The following is a 10,650-nucleotide window of genomic DNA, read 5'->3' as shown; positions in this document are numbered from 1 at the left end:
TTATAAAGGTCTTATTCACTAGGACAAACAAAAGGCTCAACCCTTACGTGGGGTCATTAACCTCTCAGTACCATCACATAATTATATGGTAGCTGATCTTTTGTTTCATTACCCCATTTGAGGCCCAAAGGTAATAACTGGTGTTCCCTTGAGAAAGAAGCGTTCTCATGTATGATCTAGAAAACGTCCCAGATCATCACCTATAGCAGGATCCTGACTTCACGTTTGCCTGGAGAAGGGTCATTTACATATTTTGTTTGTGTCCAACATCTGGATGAAAACTTCAAAATCCAGAGACCTGACCAAATTAACTAGGGAAAGAGTTTACATTTGAATTGTATTGCCTCATTTTCAAAATGCTTTCATATATAGCCTTACAACAATCCTTTGGGAGACAGGCAAGATAGGCATCATTGTCCCCATTTTGAAAATGAGGGAGCTGAGAGTCAGAGACAGTTTGACAGTTTTGACTAAGGTCACATAACTAATAAAGGGCAGACATGGAATAGAACCCAGGTCTTCTGACACCCCCTCTACCATCCTTTCCACTATTGATCACGTGATATTTGCGAACTTTTAGACTCTTAACCAAATCTTTTGGCTTTCATCCATCTGTTTGGTAGCATTGAGGTACACAACATTAGATAATGCCTATAAAATAGCTAACAGATGTTTTTGGAGGAAGGGATCAACTATTAAATAGCCAAGTGTTTTTTCACTAGATTACAAGTAAAAGTAGGACCAGATTTGCCCTACCCAAGAATTTTATCCAAAAGTTTGTTTCCAAATGGCAAATTCTACGATATAAAACTGTTCAAGTTTGTTTGCAAAGGCTATCTGGGCAAATAAATGATGAACAAAATGATATCCTGTAGGCAAAAGCACTGAATAAGACTGACATGATGTGACCACCACATAGGACTATATTCACACACCCTTTCTCATACGTAAGAGCCTCCTTGGGCCTTGGGAAGGAGCCTGTGTGGAGAAGTCTATCCTTGGTGAGAATTATCTATTATTTCTAATATCTATTGAAAGTATTTTAGTATTTCAAAACCATAATGAAAAGATTCTGAAAATCCACCAGGTTGGAAGAATTTCAGTGATGAGTCACCAAAGTAACCCTTGGGAAGTAGGCGGAGCATTCTTCAGAGAGGAAACGGGAATTTAGTGGTTGGGTCTCAACGGGAAGTGGTATGGGTGGGGAACGAAGCACTCATTTGAAACAGGAAATGAAGAGGTGTGTGGGAAGGAAGAGGTCTGTTTCTCCCTGGACAAGGAGGCAAATACCATGCTTTAGAGTAAGACTCTAGAGCAAAAAGGGAGCTCAGAGGCCAAGTCAAACCCTCTCTTTTTAAGGAGAGCTAACATCTGTTAGCTATTTTCTAGGCATTATCTATTATGCCTTCATGTCACCAAATGGATGAGAATCAAAAGATTTGATCAATTGTCTAAATGTTCTCAAATATCATGTGATTAGTATTATGGTGCTCTGGAAAGGATGTTGGTATCAGAAGATATCTCTCCTTTTCCTCCAAACCCACTTGCTCAAATCATCTCCTTTTAGAGATGAGGAAACTGAGGATACTCCAAGATGCCATGGTGGCCTCTTGTCAAATGGAGATCAGAAGATCATAAATTTAGAGATGGAGTTTAGCTTATAACCGTGAAGAAAGAATCATAACTTTACTTAAGAGTTGAATGAGTCTTATAACTGGCTGGTAAATAGGCTTCACCCAAATTGAATGGGCAGGGTTGGTGAAAGAAAAATGGGATGCCCCATAAGTCTTCCCTTTCCTCCTCACTTTGATACTTCCCTTGGTTAAAGGAGACATACAAGTATCCCTTCCCATTCTACCACTCTTACGAAGGTATCCAATGTTCTGCCTTGGTTTTATCGTTGATGATGCAAGGGGAATGTGTTGCTAAGGGAGTCTGTGGAAGCTCTTTCCCTGGAATTCTTTCAAGTTAAGAGAGAAGCTTTGTGATGGCAATAGTTTACCACTGAGCTGTCCCTTACGATAGGAAATTATACAGCAAATTACAAAGGTCCTATAATCCCCATGGATTTTAAAATTTTTAATTAGATATTTCAATAATCATCACCAAGGCCATGTTTGAAGCTTTGCCAATTTGGGAGGACCCATCAGATTTGTATTCTGCTGACAAAGCCTTTGAGAACTCAGGGTCATTGTCACACTACCATGAGGAACTCTGTAATCAGAAGACCAGGCTGGCTAAATTCTGAGAGATTCATCACCATGTTGGCTGTGAAGTAATGAATTTTTTGTCCACAATGACTCTCAGCCATCATACAGTATGTTGTAGAGAGATTTCAATTAGAATTAGTAGAAGGAATATCCTCATTAATGAATTTATAGATGCATCAAGATCAAAGTTAATATTTCTTCTAATAAACCTGCCATTTCCTATTATTCCTTGATATAGATATAACTTTCTGTTCTCATGTCTTGTGGCCTTAGTGATGATTTTTTAGTTAGATTTTTTAATTTATACTTTTTAAAAAAATTAATTAATTTTTAGTTTTCAACATTCACTTTTTTAAGATTCTGACTTCTAAATTTCACCCCCCCTTCCTCCCCAAGATGGCATGCAATCTGATATGGACTATACATGTACAGTAATATTAAACATATTTCTACATTAGTCATGTTGTGAAAGGAGAATCAGAACAAAAGGGGAAAACCACGAGAAAGAAAAAACAAAAAACAAAAGCAAAAATAGAATACTCTGATGTGCATTCAGACTCCATAGTTCTTTCTCTAGATATGGTTAGTATTTTCCATCACAAGTCTTTTGGAATTGTCTTAGATTATTGCATTGCTCAGAAGAGCTAAGATTAACAAAGTCGGTCATCACACAATATAGCTGTTACTGTGCACAATGTTCCCCTGGTTCTGCTCACTTCAGTCAGCATCAGTTCATGTAAGTCTTTCCAGGTTTTTCTGAAGTACGCCCGCTCATCATTTCATATGGAACAACAGTATTCCATTACATTCATATACCACAACTTGTTCAGCCATTTCCCAATCAATGGGCATCCCCTCTATTTCCAATTCTTTGCCACCACAAAAAGAGTTGCTATATTTTTGTACATGTGGGTCCCTTTCCCTTTTTTATGATCTCTCTGGGATACAGACCTAGAAGGGGTATTGCTCGGCCAAAGGGTATACACAGTTTTATAGTCCTTTGGGCATAGTTCCAAATTGCTCTCCAGAATGGTTGGATCAGTTCACCACTCTGATGATGATTTTTTAAAATAAATTTTTAATGATATCTTTTATTTTTACATTGCCTTAATTTCCCCTTCATTCCCTGCCTCCTATCAGAAAGCTATCTTTTTTTTTTTACTATTAACAACAATAACAATAAACAAGAGGAAGAGAAAAAAATCAGCAAAACTAATCAATTCATTGAAAAAAGTCTGGCATTATGTGCAATTTCCCCTATCTGTGGATCCCACCTTTCTGTAAAGGATTGGGAGAAGGTTTCTTGTCTTTCCTCTTTTGGGGGGCTATGTCTGTTCTTTGTGATTTTTCTACATTAATGTTTGATGTTTCATGGTGATTGGCAAGACATGACAACTGATTGGATATAGGAGGTGAGGAGGACAGGAAACATGGTGTCATCATGATGTCAAAATATTGAAAAAGGAGACTCTGAGCATCTCTGAACCTAAAGAATGCACCCTCTTACCCTTAATCTTAGCCTGAGTAGTCCAAAAAACAATTGCATGCCCCTCTTAATGAGAATGCTTTATGATATTTTGAACAAGACATGAATCTATCCCCTCCCCTATCATAGTGGGCTATCAATCCTAGTCATTTTTCTATCAATTTCACTTTCTTTTCTGGAAATAGTGGGATGAGATGATTTATTTCAGACTTTTTTCAAAATGTTTCAAGAAATAACTATCCACCTGTGCAATATTTTATTGCTCATCCATTTTCATTCATCAAACAAATGTTTATCAAGTATCTACTATGTGAAAAACCTTATTCCTGAATATATCAGGCACAAATGCAACCAAGAGATAAAGCCTCTTTCTTTAGGTACCTCACAAGGATATCCATTGGGGCCTAGGATCATTAAGAGTGGCAGAGTTAGGATTAGAACCCAGTTCCCAGAGTCCAATGCCCTCAATTGCTAGAATGGTGTTGGCCAAGTCCAGTCATCACACTAGGTCTCAGTTTCCTCATCTCTTAAGAGTATGGATTAGATGATCCCTTGTAGTGGCAACCAGACTGGCATACCCAGGATGGCTGTTGGCCTAGGTTCTTTTATATGCTTTATTAGGAAAGACTAATCAAAAAAGCTGTCGATAATCTTCTTTTAATTACATTCACTAGTTCAGGGGAAAGGTGAGCACCCTGAATGTCAGAGAAAGTACGAGCAGAGAAATTAGCATAAAGACCAACAGACAGAGCTGTTAACTGCCTGAATCAAAGCAATATTGCTATACACCTTGCATACACCAATGGATCGAGAGAGCCTTTACATCTGAGCAGTTGAGTAGCTCTGAAAATATGGCTACTCAGAATCTTAACCAGAGAATCACAAGATCCTTCTCACAAGCCAACTCCCAGAGCAAACTACCAACTCAGAGCATATATACACTTTTCAGAGCCAGAAGGCATCAAAACCCTTGTGACTCAGGGCCTAATTAGAAATTAGCAAAAGGTGGGAAAGCCTTCCTACAAGCAAGCTTCCCCTAAGCAAGCTTCTCCTTTAAGCAAATTCCTCTTAGGTAAGTTCCTCCCCCAATAGGCTCTACGTGACTCAGGATATATTGCAGCTATGAACTGGGCCAGAGCTCAAAGCAGGTCACATAGGCCTATTAATGGATGGGGAAGGTCTTCCTAACCCATTAACATTACATCCCTGTGATCCATCTCTAAACTACAAGGACATTTACTGTTACTTGTGAAAATGGACAGGAATCCTATTCTTTTTGATTGGCCTACAGGGGGACATTGGGTAGCTGCTAAAGGTATAGCATGTTAAACTCCTATTTATTTAATTTTGTATAGTTGTAAAACACTTTCCTCCCCACCTTTTGAAATTGGTAATAAGAGTATAATTGTCACCCTTTTACACATGAGTATGAATTTACTATGGAAGAATGAGTGAAGTAGCCTCATGGTTATCTCCGTTGCTAATTTCCCACTGATGTTCCCATGTGGAATCTCCCTTTCCACCTTGATCCTACACCATTCCTTGGGTGCCCCACTATGGCATAGGTACCAACAGGGCAACATCAGGCAGTCCTAGGAGTGAGACACGAGAGTCCCAGGACTCTGAGGGTTGGCAGCCTAGGGATAGTCAAGGGAATGGGACTGGATATTTGACTTCTAGGAACTCAGTGATTGGGAGGAAAGGGTGCCCATTTCATGCTAATTCCAACTCTGGATCATGGTAGCATTTGGCAGAGAGCAGAGTCACTGAAGAAATGTTTTGATTAGGTGGAGAGGAGAAGGCATGGGAAAGGAATTGTGGAAAATGGAGTAGGGCCTCCCCAAATGACCCCCTCATTTTAAGATTTTGAAGCCAGGCTGGTTGACCCCTTGTCTGGAATGTTGTAGAGTGAATTCCTATTGAGGTATGGATTGGAATAGATGACTTCTGAGGTCCTTTCCAACTCTGAGGATCTATGATGTCCCCCACCCCCTCCCATTATTTTCGTAGGATCAGAGAATTTAACCATGGAAAGGATCTCAGAGCTTATCCAAAACTGTTGAGAAAACTGAGGTCCACAGCCTCAGAGTCAGGAAATTTGAGTTTGCCTCTTACTTCAGATACTTGCTAACTGTGTGATTCTGGACAAGTCACTTAGTGTCTCCAAACTTGTTTCCTCGTATACAAAGTGGGAATTACAACATTTATAATGACTCACAGTGTTATTATGAGGCTCAAGTAAGTTAGTATTTGTATTAAAAAAACTTTGCAAGATATAAAGGGCTATATAAATGATGAGATTTGTCCCGCATAAGCATAGTAAGCAGCTTTCCTAAGCTCACAAAACTAGAATTTGAAACTTGGGTCATCTAACTCCAAATCCAATCTTTTTATTAAGTTCCTATTGAAAATATCAAACTTGTCTCAAGCCAAAAGGAAGTTTTTTCCCTTCCCTTCCTCAATTTTGGTCATTGTGGATGGGTGAGGGGAAAAGAATACCTCTTTAGAATAATTGTAGTGATGACAGTGATTGTACCAATTTCAAAGCCCAGAAGAACTGGCAGACTGGAGAGCTGAGAAGGATAACATCAGGGCTAGCTGGAGACACTATCTTCTTTCTGCCTTGTGGTTGAAGCCCGTGTTTTGTGTAGGTTTTTGTGCTGGACTGTAAGTTTGTTGGGCTTCTGTTCTGGGTGTAGTGCAGCTAGGTGGTGGATAGAGTACCAGGCCTGGAGTCAGGAAGACTCTTCTTCCCAAGTTCAAATCTGGCTCCAGACACTTACTAGATGAGTGAACCTGGCCAAGGCACTTAACCCTGTTTACCTCAGTTTCCTCATCTGTAAAACGAATTGGAGAAGAAAATAGCAAACTGCTCCGATATCTTTGCCAAGAAAACCCCAAATGGTCATGAAGACTTGGACATGACTGAAGTTGGTTGGGCTTTACCAGTTTTCAGATGGGTTCCAGAGTTCTAGACTTCCGGTTTATTCTCAAGCACTGCTTAGCTATTCAGTATCCTCTTTATGCTGGAGAAATAGCTCAATGATTCAGTGTTTTACATTGCCCGGTGCTATATGAGAAGGGGCCGCGCTTAGGTTCGTACAAAATGACACACACATCACATATTTAAAGCACCTTGCCAATCACAAAGGGCTACACAAATGCGCACTGTTGCTGCTGCTGCTCTTCCTCTTGTTCTCACCACCACCACCACCATTGTCATCAAATGGCCAGTTTAGCTAATTCATTAAAAAAATCAAACCAAGATGAAGACCAAACTTCCATTGATTCCCACCCCCAATATTTCAATTCTTTTGGCATAGTGTGGAGACAGTGTAGGGATCCAATTTAAGGGAGTGCTTGGATACACCAGAAGCTTGCAGCAGGGGGCCAAAAATGCAGGATGGATTTACAATATGATTTGGCAACATAAGAGCTGTGTGGATGGAAACAGTGGGTCAGGAAGCAGAAAGGCAATGGTCTTTCTCTGCACAACCAGTGAGACCACACTTGGAATGATGTACCACGATCTGGGAACCTCATTACCAGTGAGGTGAAGACAAACTGGAGAGAGTTCAGAGGAAAGCAACAAATATGATTAAAAGGCAGGAAAGACTGATTTATGAGAAGAGATGTACATAACAAAGCACGTATAATTTAGATCAACAAGAAAGAAACTGGAAGAATGTGATAACTATCTATAATTATGTAGAGACTATTAATACCTTAGGGGGAAAGACTGTTGTTCAGCCTGGTAGTTGAAATAGTGACATGGAATATAAAAAGAATAACCTTAGCCTGTATCTCAGGGAAGCTCATGAATAGTGAGATAGTCAGGTTTAACACATAGTTTGTGTGTATGTGTGTGCATGTGTGTTTTAAAGCATAGCTCCTGACCTCCCCTTGACCTTCATGCATTTTTAGAGTTATACTTAACCATACATATTTGCCACGTTTGCTCATGAATTTCCAATTTCTGCTTTCTTCTGATGATCTCCACAGACCCTTCCCAGATCATAAATTCTATTATTCCATGATTTCACACCCTTTCCCTCCAAGGGAAGAGTTTTTTTTCCTTTGCTTTTTCTCCATCCTGAAAGTTTGATATAGGAGCAGTGGAAAAGGTTGTTGAAAATAGCTAATTCACCAGGCAGCTAAAGCAAAAGAGTGAGCCAGGCAGGGTGGCACATGCTTGTAATCCATGCTACCAGGGAGGCTGAGACTAGGGGATCTCATGACCTAAGCTGCAGTGGGCTAAGCCAATCAGGTGTCTACACTAAGTTTTAAATTAATATGGTGGGCCTCTGGGAACAGGGGCCACCAGATTGCTTAAGGAGGGGAGATGAGAAACAGAACAGGTCAAAGCTCCCATGCTGATCAGAGTGTGAATGGCCATGAGTAACTGGGCCAGGGAGGGAGAGAAAGGAAGAAAAAAAGGAAGAAAGAAAGAAGGAACAAAATAAAGATAGGAGAAGGGAGGGGAAGAAAGGAAGGAAGAGAAAAAGGAAAAAAAGAGGGGGAGAGAGGAAGGAGGGAAGAATGAAAGGAAGGGGGGAAAGAGAAAAAGAAAGGAAGCAAGAGAGAGAAAGGAAGAAAAAAGGAAGAAAGAAAAAAGGAAGGAGGAGAGAGGGTAAGAAAGGAAGAGAAAAAGAAAGAGGGAAAGAGAAAGGTAGGAAGGAAGAATGAAAAGAAGGAAGGGATGGAGGAAAAGAAAGAAGAAGCAAGAGAGGAAGGAAGGTAGGAAGGAAGGAAAGAAGAAAAGAAGGAAGAAAGAAATAAAAGAAGGAAGGAAGGAAGGGAAAAGTTAAGGAATGGTTTTCATTGCTCATAGCTCTGTGCTACAGTTTTGCTCATTCTATTTTTATATGTGCCTAGCACTGTTTGGAGAGGAGAGAAGGGAGAGGATACGACAGAATTATAAGAAAAAGGTCTGTGTCTTCAAAGAGATTATTACCTAGTTGTGCAGATACAACAAACACACAGGGAACAGTTTGTGGCCAATACTAGAAAACACTGCCCATAATAATAATAGCTAACATTAATATAGCACTTTAAGGTTGTGAAACTCCTCACCTATATTATCTCATTTGATTCTCACAACAACCCAGTAAGGTAGGTGCTATCATTAATCTCATTTTGCCAATCAAGAAATGAAGATTGAGAGAGGTTAATTGACTGACCTACAGTTATGTAGCTACTAAGTGTCAGAAGCAGTATTTGAACTCAGGTCTTCCTTCCTGACTCCAAATCCAGTTTTCTATCCATGGCAGCACTTAGCTGCCTCGACCTATCAACAGGTATCAATTAAGGGCCAACTATTTGTCAGGCCCTGTGCTAGGCTCTGGCAAATACAGATTGCTTTAGATACCTGTTTCTTGTTACATACAGTCCTGGAACAGGAGCTGTAAATTCAAACCAGGTGGATTGTTTTTTTTTTTAATTTTTATTTTGTTAAATATTTTCCAATTACATGCAAACATTTTTCAGCATTCATTTTTTAAAATTTTGAGTTCCAAATTCTCTCTCTCCTTCCTGTCCCTCTCCCACCCCTTGAGAGAGCCAGCAATATAATTTCAACTATATATATGACGTCATGCAAAAGATATTTCTGTATTAGCCATGTTGCAAAAAGAAAACATACACACAAAACCAAGAAACATAAAGTAAAAAAAATATTTTTCAATCTGCACTCAGAGTTCATCAGTTCTCTCTCTGGAAGTAGACAGCATTTTCCCTCATGGGTCCTTTGGCATTGTCTTGGATCCTCGTCTTGATCAGAGAAGCTAAATCTTTCACAGCTGATCGTTGTTATAATATTGCCGTTACTGTGCACAATGTTCTCCTGGTTTTGCTTACGTCACTTCGCATCGGTTCATATAAGTCGCTTTATCAGAAAACCATGTAAATTGAATAGGATTTTCCTCGACCAATTATTATGATGAGAGTTAGGTTGCCGATCAGGGACACAACTTTTTATAGAACTGACTACAGCCATCATATGTGAGGCCTTTCCTAACTCTGGTCTGATGTCTCCTCCCTACCCCAACTTCTAAATCACCTTACATATTTTATATCTACTTCTGTGTGTATGAGTGGCAGAAGAGGATAGAACGTAGGCTCCTTGAGGGCAGGGACTCTTGTTTTTTGTCATTGTGTCCCCAGTGCCTGGTGCATAGTAGGTGCTTAATAAATGATTATTGTTCAGTTGATTGAACTTTTAATGGCAGTTGCGTGTGAGAGAGTATCAAGTTTTCCAAAAATATACCCAAGTCAATTAGAGTTCAGAGGCAGGCATAGAGAGGGGCTCTGAGCTCATGTCATATGACAACTGGTGGAAGGAAGACTGGATGTTAGTCTGGAGAAGAGAAGAATTAGGATGGGAGATGGGCACTCTTTTTAAGCATGTTTAAGACCATCCCTTGAAAGAGAGATTAAGCTTGTTCTCCTTGACCCGAGTACCGAACTAGAAGCAGTGGATAGAAGATGCAAAGAATGAGATTTAGGCTTGTTTTATGGAAAGAAACTTCCTAACATAGTTCCTAAGTCCGAGAGAACCCTTCAAAGAGAAAAGGTTTATATTTGTGGTCAGGGAATTGCAGAAGTCTTATATGGGAGGTGGTGGGCTCCACCTCCCTGGGTATATTGCATGTCGCTAAGGTGATTACTTTTCAGGTATGGGATATAATCAGTTAACCAATCGATAAGCATTTAATTAAGCATCTGGAAGGAAGGAAACAAGCATTTATTGTCTGCTATGCACTAGGCTCTGTGCTAAGCCCTTTACAAATATCTCATTTGCTCCTCATAACAACCCTGTGAGGTGGGTTTTATAGTTTTACACTTGAGGAAACTCAGACAGACAGAGGTTAAGTGATTTGCCCAGGGTCACTCAGCTAGTGCGTGTTTGAGGCTGGATTTGAACTCAGATCTTCATAACTCCAGGTCCAGTGCTCT

Source organism: Trichosurus vulpecula, chromosome 2, assembly GCF_011100635.1.
Source record: "Trichosurus vulpecula isolate mTriVul1 chromosome 2, mTriVul1.pri, whole genome shotgun sequence".
Classification (NCBI taxonomy): Eukaryota; Metazoa; Chordata; class Mammalia; order Diprotodontia; family Phalangeridae; genus Trichosurus; species Trichosurus vulpecula.
This window is presented reverse-complemented; position numbering follows the sequence as displayed.